Below are 19,128 nucleotides of genomic sequence, written 5' to 3'. Positions count from 1 at the left end.
AGTCTCTTCCCCACCAGTGATGTGTTCTCTGAAGGACAGGAACCAAAGTAAACACCTTTAATCTATAGATACTCAATGATGTATTCTATGATAATGGTACAAAATGCCTGCATTCTTCAGGTATTTGCATAGCCAAGAAGTGCAGAATTTGACCTTTTATGAGTAAAATGCATCCACAAAGTCATCTTCATAGAAATCATCAGACTGGTTCCTCGGTAAGATGCTAGTCCAAAACACTGTTTCAATGCAATGCCTTGCAAATCTGGAAAATGTTGTTGACATTTTATAATTCAGTATGCAGAGAGGACTTGTTCAGCTCCGAGCTGGTAAGGGGAGATCGTGCCTTCCACCCTGAGGCTGAGGCAGTGAACGTGGGTCAGTAACAAATGAAAGCTGCAAACATCTGATGGCTGTTCAGTCACCTGTGAAATGTGGTTTCTAATAGACAGGTTTCCGCAGCACTGAAGCAGCCGTCGCAATTAGCTGAGCAGAGCCTGCCCCCTTGTCGAAGGACTCGTTAGAGTGGCTAACAAGCACATCATGCCTCGTCTTAGCCTAAAAACCATCCTGCCAGTTAAGTGTTTCCAAACACTTCCAGCACAGGGAAGTGTGATTGCTAATCGTGCTCCGTCTGCTTGTGGAGAGAGTGCGTTTTATTGCTGGCACTGTTAGCCTGTCTCTCCTATAAAGGCTTAATCCGTAAAAGCAGGAAGAAGTAGAGTGCACAGCTGAGTTGATCAGGTCCTGGCTCAGCTGAAGTTGCTTGCAGACTCTTCAAAGCCGTCACTGGTTTTGGGTGTCAGCCTGTGGAAGCATTTTAGAGGGCACACTGTATCTCCCAGTGAAGCTAATCATGTCCAGACTTGATCGTAGTTACTGACAAATTGCCTGAGAAGTTGGTGATTAATTTTAACAAATGAGTTTCCTTTGAATGTATGCTCATGCATGCCAATTATAACAGTATGCCTATGATAAAATTGTGTTTTTTTTTCTTTGTTTAAACTTCAGCTGTGCTAGTGACTGATTATTTTTTCCAGTGTCTTTAAACACCTATGTTTTATGGTGAGTATCATTGTGGGAGGGAAAAAAACAAACAAAACAAGTGCTCAGTATTCCCCCATATAGAATAAATACCAATGAAATGTTGACATGGGTTGCAAAATATTTCCAAGCACTTAAGAATCATTTGATATCTTCTACCATATAGTCTAGAAGGTCTCTAGTGTCTTCAGCAAACTCGAGGCCCGATCTCTGGTCCCCTAAATTCAGTTAGAGGTCTCGCACTGAATTTAGGTAGGCTTTGGATCTAGACGCATGCAATTTCTTGTTTGTATTCCAGCTGCAGGCTCTTATCAACAGGAGATAATAAACTTGGATGGTAGGAAGCAAATCTCTTGGGAAGCATACATGCGTTAGGTCATATTTTGATATATTGAAGAAGTTGGTTTTAAAACAAAGCCTGCTTGGGCTAAGTATGTCACAAGGCATTGCAGAAGAAGCATTAAGAATAAGAGGAATGCAGGAATTTATTGGAAAAAAAAAATGTGTACTGTTGTTATTGAAGAAAGCACTGTACAGCATAGGGTCTTCCTAAAATCTTTAGTACTAGCAGAGAAATTACATTATATCTGCATAAACAAGCATTATTTCTTAAGAACACAGATGTGGTTTATGGGGAAATCAAATAGTGACATGCTTTTAAACATTTAACTCAATATAACACAGTGTATGGAGATGCAAGGCCATGCTCTGACTACGTTGGCTCCACACACAGACCTTGTACTAGCGCTGCTGAAGGGCACAGAATATGAAGAGTGGTTTTACACTGCTGAGTTTGCATGACGGTAGCTGTGTGATGTTGACATTTGCTTTATAATATGCCACCTTTTTCCAGAAGCTTATCATTCACCCATAAAACATGTGTTCTGATTTAAAGCGTAGTTTAAAGGTCTGCTTAAAGGAAGGAGAAGTTTTACTAAATATAAAAATGATTACTTTGACAAAGTGGTGATTTTTTTTCCTTTTTTTTCTTTCCTTTTTGAACATACATAACTCTCAATAGCCTTAGATTTAAAAGACATTTAGGAAAAGATATTTAGAAAACTGGAAGTCCCTTAAAAGATTGTTTCTTTCATTATCTTGACAAACCTTGAAAAGTAGTTTCTGTGCCTGCGTAGTGATTATGTTTCAGAAACAGTTCTTAAGGATTTTATTATGTGCTGAAACATATGTTTATAAAAAAGACTATAACCTGGTGGAAAAAGTGTCTTATAATAATAAACCTGTCGATGGGCCATATGCTGCCATCAGTATGTTTGAAAAAATAAATTCTTATACAAGTGTTAAGTAAGTTTACAGCCCAAGTGTTAAGTTAGGGTCAGACTGTGACTGGTCCTCTGTGGATTGATGTGGGGAGGAAAGTGCCTGCAGATCCTCCTCATGCTCTTTTCATTAGCTCATGCAGCGGCCCCTGGAGCTGGTGAGGTAGAATACCTTTCCAAAGGGCAGGAGGGGTTGCTCCTGGCAGGAGCTCTGTGGGAGACTGGGGAAGTCCTCCTCCTGCAGCTTTCTTTGGAGCTCCATATGCTTGTGCTGATCCACTGCAGGGCTGTGTATAAACTTGACTGAGCTTTGCATGGTCTTTCCTGAGAAGAGCAAACCTTTGAGGCAGAATCAGAGAATCATAGAATGGTTGGAAGGGACCAAAGATCATCTAGTTTCAACCCCCCTGCCATAGGCAGGGACAGTTTCCATTAGATGAGGTTGCTCAAAGTCTCATCCAGGCTGGTCTTGATTATCCCCATTTAAAAGATGATGGAACAGATAGATATAGGAGCTCTGATAAATACACAACTGGATGAGAAGTGTGGATAAAACTTCAGTTCTTCCTATTTGTGTCATTTATATTTTATGGGTTTTGTGTGTGCGTGTGCTCATCTCACAGCTTCTTTAAATGTAGGTGGTTGCAAAGCCTTTTGTTTCTGAAGAGCAAAAGTAAGTTGCAGTAGGTCAAAGAATGTCATTCTTGAAAGGCACTTCTGTGTGGGATCGATGTTTGGTAAATGTAGACACTTTCAAGTCTATTCTGCTTTCAATGCACTCGCATAACTCCTATGAATGGGAGTCATGCATGTGTGCATCTCCAAAAGAATAGGCCTCTTTGTAACTGAGGCACTTTCTGTGTAGAAACATACTTCACTCAGAAGTGTTTTTAATGTCCTAATGTTTTCCACCACTGATCAGCTGTGCACTGCTTATTTTCCTGGTGACTCTGCAGGTGATAGTCATTGTCAAAGGAAATGTCAAAGATTACGGAGAATTGTTTAAAGTAGTTGACCATGCCGAAGGCTGTGTCAAGAGATGCATGAGGTTGCTATAGTATCCGTTGTCAAAATCAAGATTGTGAACAGAGCAGTTCCCACCAGGAGCAAATTCCTTACTCAGAATCTTTCCAGGGTTCATCAAAGCTTTTAGTTTGCTTAGGGGAAATTTGCTTCTTGGGGGCTGAGATCTTCCCCCTGGGTTTCCTGCCCAGAAGTTTAATGAGGTATATTGTGTCTATGTGTACGAGGCTCCCAGTCTGCAAGAGGCTCTTGGAAACCAAGGGAGAAGAGCAAAGAGAGGGAGTAAGCTGCAGAAGCACCCAGACCCCTGCAAGAAGTTTGCAACTGTTGTGGAATTGAAAAATAGATTGAATCAGTAAACCATGGAGAAGGGGAGATTTGGGAGTTATGGGGATGTTCTTTGGGAAAATAAGGCTAAGTGAGGGTTGAAGGAATGGTAAACAGACAATACAAAGTCTGGGGAGGAAACCGTCTGTGCGTGGTGCGTGCTTAGCTTTCCAAGAGGTACTTTGGTACTGGCAAAGCTTGGAAGCACCCTTGGACCATTTCTCTTCAGCCTGGAGAAACAGAGCTCCCCCATGGAGACTGTAAAGTCTAGCCAAGTTCTTACATCCCATTGGACCTGAGGGAAGGGTCTTGAGCTTCGGCACTGCCTCCTGAGCATAGCTGATGAGGTGATGAAGGAGGCTGAAGTGGGCCAGACTGGCTTGCCTACAGTATATACAAGCCAACATGTGGTGTTAACAACTGCACTGCTCAGAATTTGCACAAACCCACATTTAGTAATAAAATAGCCTGCAACTAGTCAAAGGCACCAGTAGTAGCCAAGCAAATTTGGAATGTCTAAGCCAACCATTTTTAAGTTATGACGAGCCAAAAAAAATTAGGATACAGTCCAAGAAATGTAGAACACCTCACTTTTCTGGAACTCTCATATCTCCAAGATGCCTTGGCTGATCTACCTCAAACTTTCCAGAGAAGCTTTCCTTGGCACAAGATCGTGACTGTGAAATTTCATGTGACTGGGTTTTACTTTGTTGAAGTTATGAAGGTTAAAACTGGAGCCTGTTATAGAAAGCTAATCTCTCTGTTAGAAATATTTCTGCATAGTGGATATTCATTCCATCTTAATTGTTCACTGCTATTTCTTGTTCGGGCCAACTGTATTTCTACTATTGATTTTTTTTTTTTTTTATTATTTTCTTTTTTAAAGCATAAATTTAGGGCAGTGTAGCTTGGAGCCAAATGGTGTATGGCTGTGCACAGGCAAATGTGGTGAGACAGAAACATTAGCCGTGTATCCATACGAGAAGGAGCCACAGTTTGAGTCCTGCTTCCACCTTGCTATAAGTGGAGAGAGATTTTTGGAGTGTCTGGTTTGAGAGCTCACTGTTTAATATAGCTTTTTACCTCTCTGCTTGGCAAAAGGGAGTCTCTCTGTCAGCCTAGTTATTTTCTTGAGTATAAAAAGTATAAGTTAAAAAAATAGTTTTTCTTTTTTGTTTTTAAAATCTCATTGATGGCCATCGTGTCCTTCAGTTCAGAGTTTCCTTGGTAGCAGCTCCTGCCATGGAAAGCCATGAAGGTGGCAATAGCCTAAGATTGGCAGCAATTTTTTCCATGTTTGTTCTTGAGCTACTCTTCCTTATGTCCAAACAACTGTAGCCTGAGGCATTTAGCTGCTAAAACTGCAAAATTTAAGATAGGCATTAAAAATACAGAGAAAATGTTCATGGGCCTTAAAGTGCCTGTTATTTCTTAAGTTGGGGGTGCCCTGGCTGTAATTTCTTTCTATGTGGGAATGAGACCTGGTTATGTACCATCCCTTTCTTCCACTCTCAGTGCTGGTTCCTGGATGATGTGAAGACCAGAACAAGCCATTGCAGATACGTACTATTGTTATATGAAGCCAAACAGATGACAATGAGGAAAAGCCTCCAAATATGCTGTAGTTAAAGACACTGAATTAATTTGACTGAATCACTTTATAGTCAGAGTGAGCAGGGCTGGAACAGATGTCAAGCTGGAATGAGCCTTCACCCTGAAGCAGCAGTTGCGAGTGTTTAAAGTTATTGCTTGATTGTATTTTTCTTTCCAGGGCTAAAGTTTAAAAGCACCAGGAGAAGCTCAGCGGAAGTCCAGAGGTGCTGCTTTCTGAAGAGACAAAGTGCCGTGGATCACTGTTTGTTAAGACTCTTTCAGGCAGGATCTCTCCTCTAAGGTCTGCATTTCACGAGGCCAGGAGGTGCTCCATGTATGCGCAAGGCACAGTCTTTGTGCTGTTTGCCGTCTGTACTGATGTTAGCATGTGTACTGGAGGGAGTTGTTTGTCAAGATTATCATGGGTTAATTCCTGAAAGGGTGTGCCTGTGTAAAATACCTATCAGAAGATTTTCTCTTTGCTCAGGCATTTTATTATAAGGAGTACTAAAAAGGCCAACAGAGCCAGCTAAAAATCAATCTGCCACTATATAGACAGCCAATGGGAAGAATGCAGGATGGGTGTAATGAGATCACAGCTACTTAAACCAGTGATCAGATATGCTGCTACGTTCTGCAAAAGCTGCAAGCAGTAGAGAAACCCTGCTGAAAACTCCTGAACCACGGAATAAAAATAATTAAGCCTTGCAGTCACTGGGATATGCATTGCTCTTGCAAGGTTGTCATGATAAATAAGGGCATAGCTACTGCATGCACACTGTACTCACGGAATTTTGCTTTTGTCATGTGTGACACAGAGACTCTTATTTATTTATTTATTTTTAATATCAACTACTTGCAATTGAAAATGCCCTGAGGATTCTTCATGTGGTGAATCCATAGCTATCAAAAAGGCCAAAGCCATAGCTATCAAAAAGGAAATGGAAAGCAAGATGTATAGGTATGAGTATGTATCTTATGATTACTGAGCTAGCTCAAGCATCACTGCACGTCTCTGTAGCGCTCTGCATAGAGACTTCCTGAATGATTTCTTCAGTAAGCAGGGCCAGAGTGGAAGAGATCACCCTAATGAATTTTTATCTTCTTGGCATTTCTAGCAATAGTGTGTCTGCACTCTTCAGACTGCTGAACTGCAAAGCTTTGAGTTACTACTGGTGCTGTTTCATCCAGTGCCTGCGGATGAAAGTTTCCAAGGAGTTTCATAAACTTACTGCACAAGATGATAGAAGGGACAGAAAACTGCATAGCCTGTAACACTGCAATGTTACAGCATTGTCTACTGCTGCAGTGAGCCCCAACTGTGCTTGGAAGGTCTCAGGCATACCAGTACCATGGCTAATCAGGGAATCAGCCAATAGTAATTCATAGCCTTGACTACTGAGTAATTCAGCATGGCTAAGATAGACATCTGATCCAGCTCGAGAAACTCAGTAAAGCCAAGTCCTCTCTCTACAGTACTGTTTGTTAGTGCTGCTTTAACCCTGTTTCTGAACTTGCATATTTATTTTCTAAACAATAATTAAATGGTATGACATTTGAAATAAAACCCCCATTCATTCCTTGATTTTATTTCCTTATTTACTGACTTTGAACATTTTAAGTAAATAAGGCAGTAATCTTAACAGCTGGACAATGGTACAGCTATGCAGAGACGATCATAAAATCATAGCTGTTAGATGGACTGTACTGGGGTTTCATAACTCAAAGCTATAGTGTAAGTGCAGAATGCAGCCGGTAAGTATATGTCATAGATTATGAAGTCTTCCTTGCCATGCTACTGGATTAGTCAACCTCGGTCCTTAGGAACCCCTTCGTATGTGATCCCTCCCCCATGTTGTTTGGAATCGGCTGTAAAGGAGAAGTGTGGTCAGTAACAGCACAGCAACAGGAGGATTGCTTGTGACCTCAGACCATTAGTTTCTCAGAAAGTAATATGTGATACCACATCAGCTCCACTGTGGTTTTGGGTTATAAACTCAAATTGAATTTTTCATTCAGATCTGCTAAAGAAAACAGTTACATTTTTGTTCTTTGAAATGGAATACCTTTCTAACCAGAATGAGGTGAATAGTTTCCAGCCATCTGAAGTGAGGTTACAAAAGAAGAAAATTTCAAGTTCCACGCGTTAGAAGGACTCTGGAAAATGTCAAATGACTTGGAAACAGGCATGCTGAATAAAAGCGTCATCAAGATAAAGGCAGATTGGGTCAAGACTTATAGCAAGGATGACAGGTTTGTAGGTCTTGGAGATAGTTCAGAATAGGAATGCTGGTCCTCCTGAGGTTTCTGAAATCAAGAGGTGGTTATAGTGACATGGTAATGCTGGAAAAAAACACACAACTGTAATCTGGAGTCACTAGTCAGCTGTTGTGGCTGAGATGCTGAAGAAATAGTAGCTATAGAGAGAGTTATATAGAGTACATAAAGTGTATATTATATTAACAATGTTAAATTTTCCAAGAAAGACAGTGCTTTTAGAAAGCAAATGTCATGTACTAAAAGTATATTTTTCCCTTATTCTCTGATGTCCAAGCCAAGTGAAATTGATTTTAAACTAAAGACACTAGTGTGCCTGTTTCTTACAACAGTGTGCTTGGCGGAGAAGTGATGGATTAGAATTCACATGTGCTTGGGTTCTCTGACTGCTGGAGAGGAAACTGTGCATGGTACCTACTGACAGAAACGCTGGCTCCTCCATAGCGTGCCCTTGGGCATGTTCTGTTTAAATGGCTTGAAAATATGTGATTATTCTTTATGTGCTTGTCCATACTCTGTATGGAGACGGTGACATTTACAGTGTCTGCAGTCTGGAATATTGCTTTTGCCCTAGCTTTTAATGGTTATCTCTGTTTATGGAAAAAAAATTAACAGAGGCCTTGGCATAATGATGGCATGGAAGGTTTAACGGACACAAATCATTACCTGCACGTGGTGATAAAGTTAGAATACACTTCAAAGAGATCAAGATTTTCATTTGTTTGATCAGATCCATAGAAATTCTTTTCCTTTAATTTCTTTTCCCTCATGGCATAAAACCATTCAAGGCTGCTCGTTCTTTCATCAGAAATGATTCAGACCTGAGGGACACTTGTAATTTGGAAGTAATTAGTAAATAAGTCAGATAAATACTATCCATTGAGAATTGTGAAGGCACATTCGACAGGATTCATCAAGAACTGTATCAAATTCTAACAATTAAAGCTTAAAAAAATTATCAGTAGTTAGTATGATAAATCCATTTCATCATAAATTAGTTCACTGTTAATTTTCACTGCTTTCTGAGCAGTTTGAAGAGATTTTGCAATCTCAAAAAGTGGTTAAAAAAGTTCTGTAAAAGTTATAGCATCTTTAGACTAAACTGCGATTGTATCCAGCTAACTGATCTGTAATATGAACCTGTGGTGTTAGTATTTATGTGCAAAAGCAGTCAGTAAAGTTATGCCCACGGACATTAGGTCTGAAGCTCCGGTTACTCCATTCTTGCCAACTAACTTTAAGTATTATTATTACTTTTTTTTCTTCTGGAATACAGCATACTGTCTATCTGCTTGTTTAAGAAAAGTCCAATGGTGCTCATTTTTGTATGTAGCAGACAAAAAAAACAACTTGTGGGACTGCTGTTACTGCTCACAAATGGGCTCTCAAAGTGGGAAAGCAGAATGCGAGGTACAAGCTGTTTTTGAATAAATGTTGCTTGTAAGTAGACTAGTCTACTAAACAGTTCTTAATTGGTCTTTAAATCTTTATAGTCCTCTATGTAAATTTCACTTCAGAACTGTAAGATGCTACAGGATTATACTGTGGCTTTGTAGCAGCGTAGGGATAGGGTTATGTGAACATACAGGGCTGCACCATGCCTTCGTGGGGAACACAGAGTCTCATAACCTGATGTCTCTCACAATCCCACATGGTATAGCTGAGGTGATACCAGGTTCCATATTTGAGGTTTTATGGATTTTTGTTTCATACAATTCGCTGTAGTTACTGGAAATACTGTGAAATTATACAAGGCAAAGATAATTAAAATGAAGTACAAGTTAATACAAATTCAGGAAATATACTGTACCTATATTGTGTTCTATTGAATTGGTATAGTTTTCTAATCAATTAACCAAAGTAGTTGTAGTAGTTGGTAGATCTACTAGTAATAACAGATTTCCTACTAGTGAGTGTGGATTACCAGCACTTTGCTGAAATACGTCATGTCCAACTACAGAATCACACAAATCTTACTCTTTTGCCTCATTTCCTAAACCACAGCAGATCAGACACAGGAGAATGTTTTTGTGCAGATTACTGAAAAAATCTGAGAAATTTGAAGTAGATTGTAGACAGATAATGACCAGAGCAAGAGTTTCATCACTGCTTGATGTCATTTATGCTTGCTGCCAGTAAACCTTTGTGTTTTTGTACTCACATTTAGCATGAACTTCAATGTGTTTTTCTCTAATAATTAAAAAAAAAAGTGAGAAAATTTTGCTCTGCTTGCCGTCGTGTCGGACAGCACACCCATACCTGCTCTACTATTTTTAACTATAAAACATCACCATCAACATTATTGACTTGAAATATAGATGCAAATATAATTATCAAAATGGTAAAAATATTGAGCATGAGCTCTTAATTCAGGCTAAATCCTAGTTTATTCATTTTTGTCTCTGAGCAGAACTGAGGCAGGACTGAAAACCATCAGCAAAATAGGTTTGATAGGATTGGGTGTTGCTAAGGAGTCCATCTATGTTAAAACAAAGATTTCTTTCTCAGAACATTCTCTTTGTGCTGGCAGAGAAAACCTTTTCCTGATTGATTTAGGGCAGTGAACTGGCTTCACTTTATTACTTGCTCTGTGCATTTAGCACTTAAAAGCTGCAGACGTGGATTGGGGCTCTACTATGCTAGGCAAGGGGCAAAAACACGAGGAAATTAGTCTCCATCCTTACCAACTTTTTTCTTGATTCTGCAAATGGTTGGTGTCAGTGTTGCTGATGACCTTCCAAAGTGGCAGATGGTGCCCTGGAGAGGGAAAACTTATGTTTTCTGGGAAGGCCACAAACCTGAAGAAAGGTAAGAACTAGCACTCCCCCAGCTATTCCTTGCAACAGCCAGGAGGGAGCCTGTGGGTACATAGCTGACAACATGCCATAATGGAAAGAAGAGGGAAAAAGACTTAGATGCTCCTGGCATCTTCCTGAGAGGATGGAAGAAGGTTGCATGTCATCCATGGCTTGAGGGAGCTGCTTCTCTTTGTGGGGCACCCTCCTCCCTGCTGGGACAGTGACCCCTTCCCTTTCCTTCCCTCCCTCTTTTCTCTGAGAGAATTACGTTCTTCTAAGCAGAGTATGCAAAAGATAGGCAGCATTTTTGCATATCTTGGCCACTTAAAGGCAATTTCAAAAGGAGGTCTCTTTAATGAAATCAGCAGTATTTCAAAGGACTGCCTGTTGGCTGAAAACCAAAGGCAATGTAGCAAGCATTTGAAATCCTAGCAAATATTTCTATGAAAATTTTGTGAATTCCACCTGTTGAAGAGTTGCAGGAAAGGAATATTTTACATGTATACTGCTTAGCTTCAGACTTTAAAGACAATATTTATATGGAGACTTTTCCCTGTGGACGTAAAGGCATGTCAAATACCTCTGCCAACTGTCTCAGTAGGAAATAAGTATTCTATTTCTCTACCTTTTATATTTCTCAGATTCATCTGTAGTAGCCTGTAGATCTAACAATGCAATGTTTTAGATTGCATTGTCTCTTATGACAATAAAAACTAGCATCAAATGGTAATTCCACAGTTGTATCCAGTGAGGATGAGTTTAGAATACTATTCTGTTATGTCGACTTTCATGGCAAAACTAGCTAATGCAACTGTCTTGCAGACCAGCCAACTCTTTGGTTGGCTCATGGTTCCTTGATGGTATCCTCCGAGATCCTATTTCTCTGCAAAGTTTCCAGTCAGGTAGAATTCAATTTCCAGTGGTTAGGATCAGGTTACAAACAGCTGTATCTCCCACAGAAAAGATTTCTGTTGATCTTACCGTAGTTTAAACTAATATTGCCCTGAGCCATGCATAAAACAGTGCCAGAATAGAGGAGGAGGAGAAAAAAAAAAAAACACCCTTCAATACAAATACCACTTTATTTTGTTTTACGAAGCCAAACCAAACATCCTGACTAGTGTAGGTTGGCTTATCATCAGCATAGTCATGTTAAGTATTAAAATATATTTAGAAAGAAAGAAAAAGGGGGGGGGGGGGGAGCGGAGGAAGTGTTGCAGTCCAGGAAACTTTGATTTTGGATTGTATTCGTAATGTAACAAGGGCTCAACTGACTTCATACTTCAGTTTGGCAGACCTTCTTCTAGGGTGAAACTTTGCTCTAGGCTAGAAGCTTGAATGAAAATAAGCCTGTAGAGGACATGTTGTTTGTACGTGTGTATGTATGTAGAAACGAAATGTTAACAATGGTAGTTTTCTAAATGCTCTCTTACAATTATGTTGCTAACATAAATAGGAGTTGGCACTGAGATAGAACTGAGAAATTTGGAACAAATTATTTACCATTTTTCTTTTTTTAGAGTTTTAAAACAAGGGGGTGCTTGCTTTCTGGAACAAATGTAAAAAGACAAACTAGAGTCTAATAAAAAAAAGTAATAAAAAATGAAGCAAAACAGTGCCTATAGGACTTGCGTTATTGGAACATACAATAGAAACATACTCTATAGATGTAAAACTTACTGCTATATTGAGATATGGATATTCAGTATATCAGAAATATTACTACATAGAAGTGGAAAACTGAAGTTCTCAAACCATTTCTGCTTAGAGTTTGAGTTTGGTCAAGGTTTTGTGACACTATTGACATAGACCTTTTGTAACTGTGCTCTCTGTTCACATGCATGTTAGTATAAATGTTTCCTTCTTTCAGGAAGCAATTCAGATTGGCCTTTTTCAGTGCAATTACTACTGTGTTAAGTTCAAGCAATATAGCATCTAAAAACATTTATGGAGCAAAGAAAAGAAGCCTTTTATTTTAACCTTGCCAAGAGCAGAAATAAAATGAGCTGTTGTACTCGAAGTGTAGAACTGCATGAGGATTTGTAACGTCCTATTTCTCGTGGTTTAGTCTTGTGTGCAGTCTGAGATGTGTGATTTAATGAGACTGTGATTCGTTTATCCTGTCAAGCTTTAAATAAAACACCCTCAAAGCACTTCCTTCCTTTTTTGAATTATATGTTTTTGCAAGTACAGTATCAGAAGCTGTCCCTTAAAAATAGGGGGGGGAGTAATACCAAATACAGTTGTATGTGCTGGCTGGATTTTTTTCTTACGTTTTATTAGACACCGAGTAGGCTATCCATTTCTCTGTGTCTCTGTTGTGTTTCAGGCCTTAAGAAATTCCTGCCATCATGTTTGGTTACACATGACATCAGTATATAGGCATGGGCTGCTCCCGAACTGCGGTTTTGCAAGAGGAAAGGGATTAAAACCTTATTCTTTGGGCAGGGGAGGATCAGTCCCACAAAAAGCCAGGCTATGCTGAAGCCAGGCAGTAACTCCTGCTTCTGCTCGGGGTCTTCAGGCACCAACTGCATCTGTAGTTTGGAGCATCTCTGTAAAGGGTGTGAAGTGACTGTGGAAGAGGGGAAAACTTGTGCAGCTGTTTTGGATACTAACCCATCACAAAGCTCAGTCTGAAGGGTGCCCTGGTGCGTGGGGGTAAAGGGAGCAAGGGCCAAGCTCCATCTGAGGAGCGCAGTGGGTGCCCAAGCACTGAGATGGTGCGAAGCAGAGTGTGTTCCCGGGTAAGAGTAGCCGAAGGGAAGGCGGGGAAGACCCATCAAGTCCTTCTACTCACCTGGGTCTCCCATCTGTTGTGGGAGCATGCTGGCTTCTTTCCCGTGAGTTGCTTGGTAGAAAGAGAGTAGGGTGTTCTGGGCCAGAGCCTGCCTTCAGCAGGAGCAGGGCTCACCTGCTGCTTCCCCGGAGGGTTTGATAGTTGCGGTGGGAGGAAGTTTTTGCTTCCAGTTCTCACCCCTCAGTGCTGAGGTGCCCCTGCCTTCCTGCCCTCTGTGCTGCTCTGCAGCTGGGCTGGCTGGCTTCCTTCCTGCCTGCCCGAGCCTCTCCCCTCTTCTTCCTCCCTTTCTTCTGTGTGCTCACTTCCTTCTCGTTGACCTCTTCTCAGCAATAAAAATAAATGCCTTAGTAAAGTGCATATGAATGAATGGAAGATGAGCAAACAAGTGGTTGCTATCAATCTGATTGCCTTGTTTCTACACCTGGCCTTTATCTCCAGCCAGCCTGCCTTTTCAGCATGCACCCTCCTGCAAACGTACAGCATTTGGCTTCGCAGGACCCTGGTGCTGATCAGGTGCTCTGGGAGCATCTTGCAGTTTATGAGGGGGAGCAGAGATGTGTTAATGTAGCCCAAGGAAAAACATGGTCTGCTTTATGGGCTGATCCATGAGGTTTTGCCTGAGCTGAGGAACTACTCAGGTATAAGAGTGTAGCCAGCTAGGATGGTCTTTGTACAAAGCAAGAAGCCTCTATGGTTATCCATGAATTTCACTTTGAAGAGGACTTAGAGTATCTTTGGATAGTTGCAGCAGTTTTATACTAATGTATATAGGAGTTTGTGTGTGTGTGATTGGTTGTTTGCTTTTTGCCTGGTGCTTGGGTGAAGAGGCGATGCTGTGGCAGCCAAAGTGTGACTGAAAACTGCCCCAACCAGCCAGCTGGTACTTCTGCAAGTGGTGTGAAGATAGCTTAGCAGCTTCTCTGTTAGCTGTGTGTGAGGACGTGCTAGGGACCATGGCCACAGTGGTGGTTTCTGCACCCATGTTCTGTGGTAGAGCCAGGCACTGCTGACATTTGGTGCGACTTGAAGCAGCTTTGAGATTTTGCATCTTGCTGTGAACAGGGCCAGGGCGCTGCAAAGGTCTGACAAGAGCAAATAGCAAAAATAGGGCTCAGAAGTAGGTAAGGCTGAGCATACATGGTAAAGGGATATGTGAGGGGATCCCTGAAAGGCAGATGAAGCTGATGAAAGATATGTGATGAGGATTGCTTATTTTCACTACAACTTCTGCAGTTTCGTAGTTTTGTTTGAGGAGCCTGGAAGTGATTCACACCAAAATTGTTCCAAACGTCATGCACAGTGAAATGTAGTGCATTTCTCTAAAAACCCGTAGTTATAATACCGAGACTGTGGTCAGCTCATAACCAGTCTGTAAAAGACAAAAAGGTGGTGTTTTCCTTCCTGACCAGAAATGTGGGAGGAAATTCTGTCTGGAGCGTTGAATCTGTGTGTATTGGAGAGTGAGAAAAGGTGCTGCAAGTTGGATAGGTGGAGGCTGACCTGAGAGGTGCAGTCAGTCACTGCGGAGCCAGGTTTTCCATGTCCTTTGATGCTGTGATGATCATTTCCATTGGCAGTGGCAAAGTCTGCATGTGAGGCTAAGAGCTAGTATGGTTATTTTTACTTCCCTCCTGTCAACCCACACTCACGTAACCTGTATGTGGTCTCTGAGCTGTGCAGGCGGTGCTGTGGACTGTAGGAAAGTGATAGCTGGCTTCAGTGCCAGGCAGCTTGAACTTGATGATGGAGCGCGGAGAGTGGATATCAGAGGCAGAGAAGATAGCTGTGACCTCCCACTAAAACCTGGAGATTTATGCTTCTAAGCCCCCATGCTCCTACAAAATAATCTAGGACATGTTCCTTGGCAGAAGCCCCACTGAGCATTCCTCCAGCTGCTGGGTTGCCAGCTCGTGTGGGTTTTACTGCAAGTCTCGCTATATTTAGGAATTTTCATACAGCCTGGGCTAATAGAAATGGGTCATTATTTAAAAAAAAAAAAAAAAAAGTCCCCCCCACCTCCCAACTTGAAATCCTAGCTTTTATCAGAGAACCTGAAAGCAGGCACGCTGCCTGCCTGCATCCATCCTCAGGAGCAAACAAGAACCTGAGATTCTGCTTTCCAAATGCCCTGACTTGGGGTGCTTGCCTTGCATTAAAAAAATGATTCAGGTTAGCAATGCCATCATTTGTGTAACTCCCAAGAAACCTTCCCTAAGTAGAAGGTAAGTAGATATAGATTAAAAAGACACTGAGCAATACTGAGAAGAGAAATATCCTACTTTGGATGTTTGAATCAGTTGGATGTTTCTTCTTTGCAGCAAGTTAAGAAAACATCTTCTGAAACAAGTAACACAGAATGCAGCCTGACTCCTCTGAAAATAATGTTGAAGGAAGTAGCCAGATTTATTGGGACTAACAAGGAAGTTGTCCAAAAGAGATTCATTAATTAGGAGGCCTCATCACAGCCAATAAGACAAGTGCCCAGGCCATCAAGTGACTAATATACATCTTTTGGCAGTCACCACTCCCCACAGGCTTGCCTGTCTGTTGCTGCCTACTGTACAGCTTGCACCACAGAAATGATGTGATAATGCTAAAAACCAATTTGGCACTTCCCACATGAGGGGATGAGTGTGCTTCCCCACCCTGGAAATACAGCCTCCAGCTGTCTTGCCCTATGCCAGAGGTTTCTTAATACCCTGGAATTAGCTGACTAAGAGATGAGGCAGACTAAAGGGGCATTTGCTATCTGTGCGGGCTGCCTAAGCTTTCCATCAAATAAACCCCAGTCTGATTCTCAGCTCTCTGGGAATGGTTGCCCACAGCTAACATTTGCTACCCCAAATAACCCCGGGGTGACCTTCTCACTGCAAAGCTGCAGCCAAGAAAAACCCTGTTTAACATAACAGTGCACAGCTTAGAACATCAACTTGAACCCTTCTGACCTCTGAGCCGTTGGGGTCTATACAAATTAATTTAACAATAGACAGTGTTGAAAGGGAGGAATGTTTCAAAGGAATAATAATAATAAAAAAAATCTCCCTCATCCATCTCTTCTCATTTAAGAAATAGTCAGGAGGCCTACTTCAGAAAAATTAGAAGTGCTCCTTGTTGCCAAACAATAGGCTGTACACAGGGAGGGGGGATCGCGTTGGTATCTTGCATCTTAGTGTGGTGAAATGAAATTTCCCATAAGTGGGTGTTGCTTTTGGAAAATCGGCCTTTAGTTTCCAGTGGGGAGTTAGCTTTATTTCCTGGGATACTTCGAAGATACCCTTGGGGTTTGCCTTTATTTTCCATAGCTGCTGTTAGTACTTATATTAAGCAAATACAGAACTCTGTTTCCTCTCTACCCACTGTGCTGATTTGTGCCTTGCCTCATGCTTTCCATGGCTTCTATGCAAGCAGCCTGACACATCTCTAACCATATTGCAGCTGAGGCTTAAACCAGCTGATGATTGAAAGAGCCCAGCAGAAAGGAGATATGTAATGAAGTCTTTAGCTACTGGGGCAAGAGATGCTTTTTAACGTGCTTTATTGCTTCTGCTGAATGGGAAACTGGGTTGGGTTAAGTCTTGGGGTTTTTCCCCCAGTGTAGGCTTGCACCTCCAGTCTTCTTTAGGATGAACTTTGACATCAGCATTTTCATTGTAAGCAGGGAGGATTACTGAGGCAGGGGTGTTGAAGTTGGAGACAAGAAACAACATGAACAATAATTTTAAAATTTCTGTATAGATTTGCTTTGACAGCTTGAAAGCTGTATGAGCACAGATGAGAGAGATGGAGGTTTATTCCTGAAAGATCCAGTGGACTTTGGTAATTGCATTCGTGAAACCACCTGTTTTTCTTCATTCAGCCAGTGTCACTCATTACGATTGTCATTTCTGGTTTCCTACACTAACGCATTTCTATTTGCAGGAGAGATGCAGTGCCTTCATGAACGCACACCCCAGGTGGTGCTGGGGGAGACCCCTGCTGAAGTAGCAGAGGGGTCTGCTGCCGGCTGAGGGTGAGGGTGAGGAGGGGCTGCCCTCTCCTCCCAGACATTGCCAAAGGCAGCGACAGGCGAGGTGTGAGAAGCCGCAGAGGCTGGGGGGGAGCTGACTTGGTGTTTTGTGCGGAGGGAGATAAGATAAACTGATATTTCTTTGGACTTACTGCAGCTTTCCACTCACAGCCGTCAAGATCCTGTGAGGTTGTAGGGGTCCTCTTGCAACTAATACAGTAATGACCTTGAATTCGCTTCCAGCTCAGCTGTACTGCTGGAGGACAAGGCTTTTCTTGTGAGCAAAAAAACATTAAAGCAGCACAGAGATTTGCCTGCATAGCTCCGGTCTTCAAGAGATTTGAGTATCCTTTTTGAGGCCCCACTTGCAACAAGGGATTGTAGATAAGCTCCTGCAGTAGTTAATGGGTAAAGTTTTTCTGATTTATTCTCGCTGGTGTCTCTCCTTTTACTTGCAGCATTGGCAAATATACTGGTGTATGCTGATATTTTCTTTTATTTAGATAATTTTTTGCTGCGTGATAAAGGTAATCCTGTGCTTGTTCACATGTGCATGCCAACTGATACAAATGTTCTGTATTACTCTCTAAGTGTTCGGGGGAAAAATCATTTGCCTTGGTTTAAAAATAATTAATAATGCAACTCATTCCTTTTTTCAGATTGTAACCTGAATGTCAAATTTAGGAGCCCAGACTAATTCTTCATGCTGAGGCAGTCTGCTGCACCAAGCACACATTATCACAGACAATTAGAAACTTTTATATTTTTATACCTGAATTAAGACTAAACCCTTTCTGTTTCTTGTAAATTTCTAGTGATAAGATAAAAACAAAACCCAGAAAACTGGAGAAAAACATGAGATTTCTATATGGGTTATGTTTAAATTATGGTTAGACTTATTGCCTGAGTTGGTGGAAAATACTAGTGACTTCTTCCTTTATAGCTTCTACTTCCTGCAAGCTTGTCTGTTTAAAAAGATTCTGCAAGATGCTTCCTTTGCTGATGCTATAAGAAATGTATATTCAGCAGGAGAAACATCTGACTGAGCAAAGACTAACTTACACAGTGGTTTGGAAGCCACGTGCTGAAAAGTGCTGGGGAAACACAGCAGGGAAAATGATACAAAGGGATGAAAGCAGTTCAGACAGGTGAAGAATGCTGCTTTTTAAAAATGCAAAACATCTGAACGCTGATGAGTGGGCAGGTTGCAATAACTTAAGGGCAGACCTAAGTTGCACAGCAGTCATATACTGAAAGTAGACTCCCACAGGACATAGCCTGTAGTGATTTAAAATTGGCAGTGGGGGGTGAAGCGTAGGGGTACTGCAGGGAACAATCTTGCAGCAGCAGAATGCAACTGGGAAATGGGTCACTTGGAGTAATAGCTTTTTCTTTCCTTGTGGTTTGTGTAAGCCAAGCCAAACGTGTGAGGAGCACAGGGTTATTGTACTCATGAATTTTATTTTTTTGATGCATTAGAAATGAAGTTGGTCACGCAGTTGTGACACTGAATCTTCACTCTATCTGGACAATGCCTTCAGTCCTAAAGTTAGCTTTATTTATTTATTTATTTATTTATTTATTGTTCTAGGCTTTGCTTAGAATATTAAAATAGCTCATGTTTAGAAATGTGATGCTGTGGCCTCACATTCAAGGGGGGTCAGCAGAAACGCTTGTCTGAAGTATCCTTGCTCATAGCATCTGTGGTTTGTTCTTCACCTCTGCCTTGTGGTAGGTGATCTTTTCATCTGTGCTGGAACTGTGTTTGTCACCAGGCTGAAATGGATAAAGGGACTGACCCAGTTTAAAAACGAAAAATTAAAAAAATATCAACCTTTAACACACATTCCCCCACATCCCTACCGTTGTGGTATCAGAGTGTCAGGACAAACGGTCCGGTTTGTAATACGCCAGCTCAGTAGACAGCAGTGTTACACGATCGGGTAGAGGCACAGGGCAGGGGCAGAGATAAGGAGCACAGCA

The 19,128-nt window shown here is 41.4% G+C and overlaps 1 protein-coding gene across 10 annotated transcripts in view; it reads left to right on the top strand.

Moving 5' to 3' along the window:
- ST6GAL2 (ST6 beta-galactoside alpha-2,6-sialyltransferase 2) overlaps positions 1-19,128 on the top strand; it is a 179,007-nt gene that overhangs the window by 133,766 nt on the left and 26,113 nt on the right. For 2 of the 10 annotated variants that reach the window (XM_080571996.1, XM_080572003.1), the window contains exon 2: positions 5,443-5,565. The exons of 6 other annotated variants lie outside the window; for them this stretch is intronic. The gene's annotated coding sequence lies outside the window, so the exon portion shown is untranslated. Of the gene's footprint in view, positions 1-5,442; positions 5,566-13,644; positions 13,778-13,815; positions 17,554-19,128 lie in introns of those variants that run through there. 2 more of the 10 variants (XM_080572001.1, XM_080572004.1) reach the window with 2 other exon arrangements.

Source organism: Anser brachyrhynchus (assembly GCF_964034855.1).
Source record: "Anser brachyrhynchus genome assembly, chromosome: 1".
Taxonomy (NCBI): Eukaryota; Metazoa; Chordata; class Aves; order Anseriformes; family Anatidae; genus Anser; species Anser brachyrhynchus.
The sequence above is the reverse complement of the archived record's forward strand: the minus strand, read 5'-3'. Positions and strand labels throughout refer to the sequence as shown.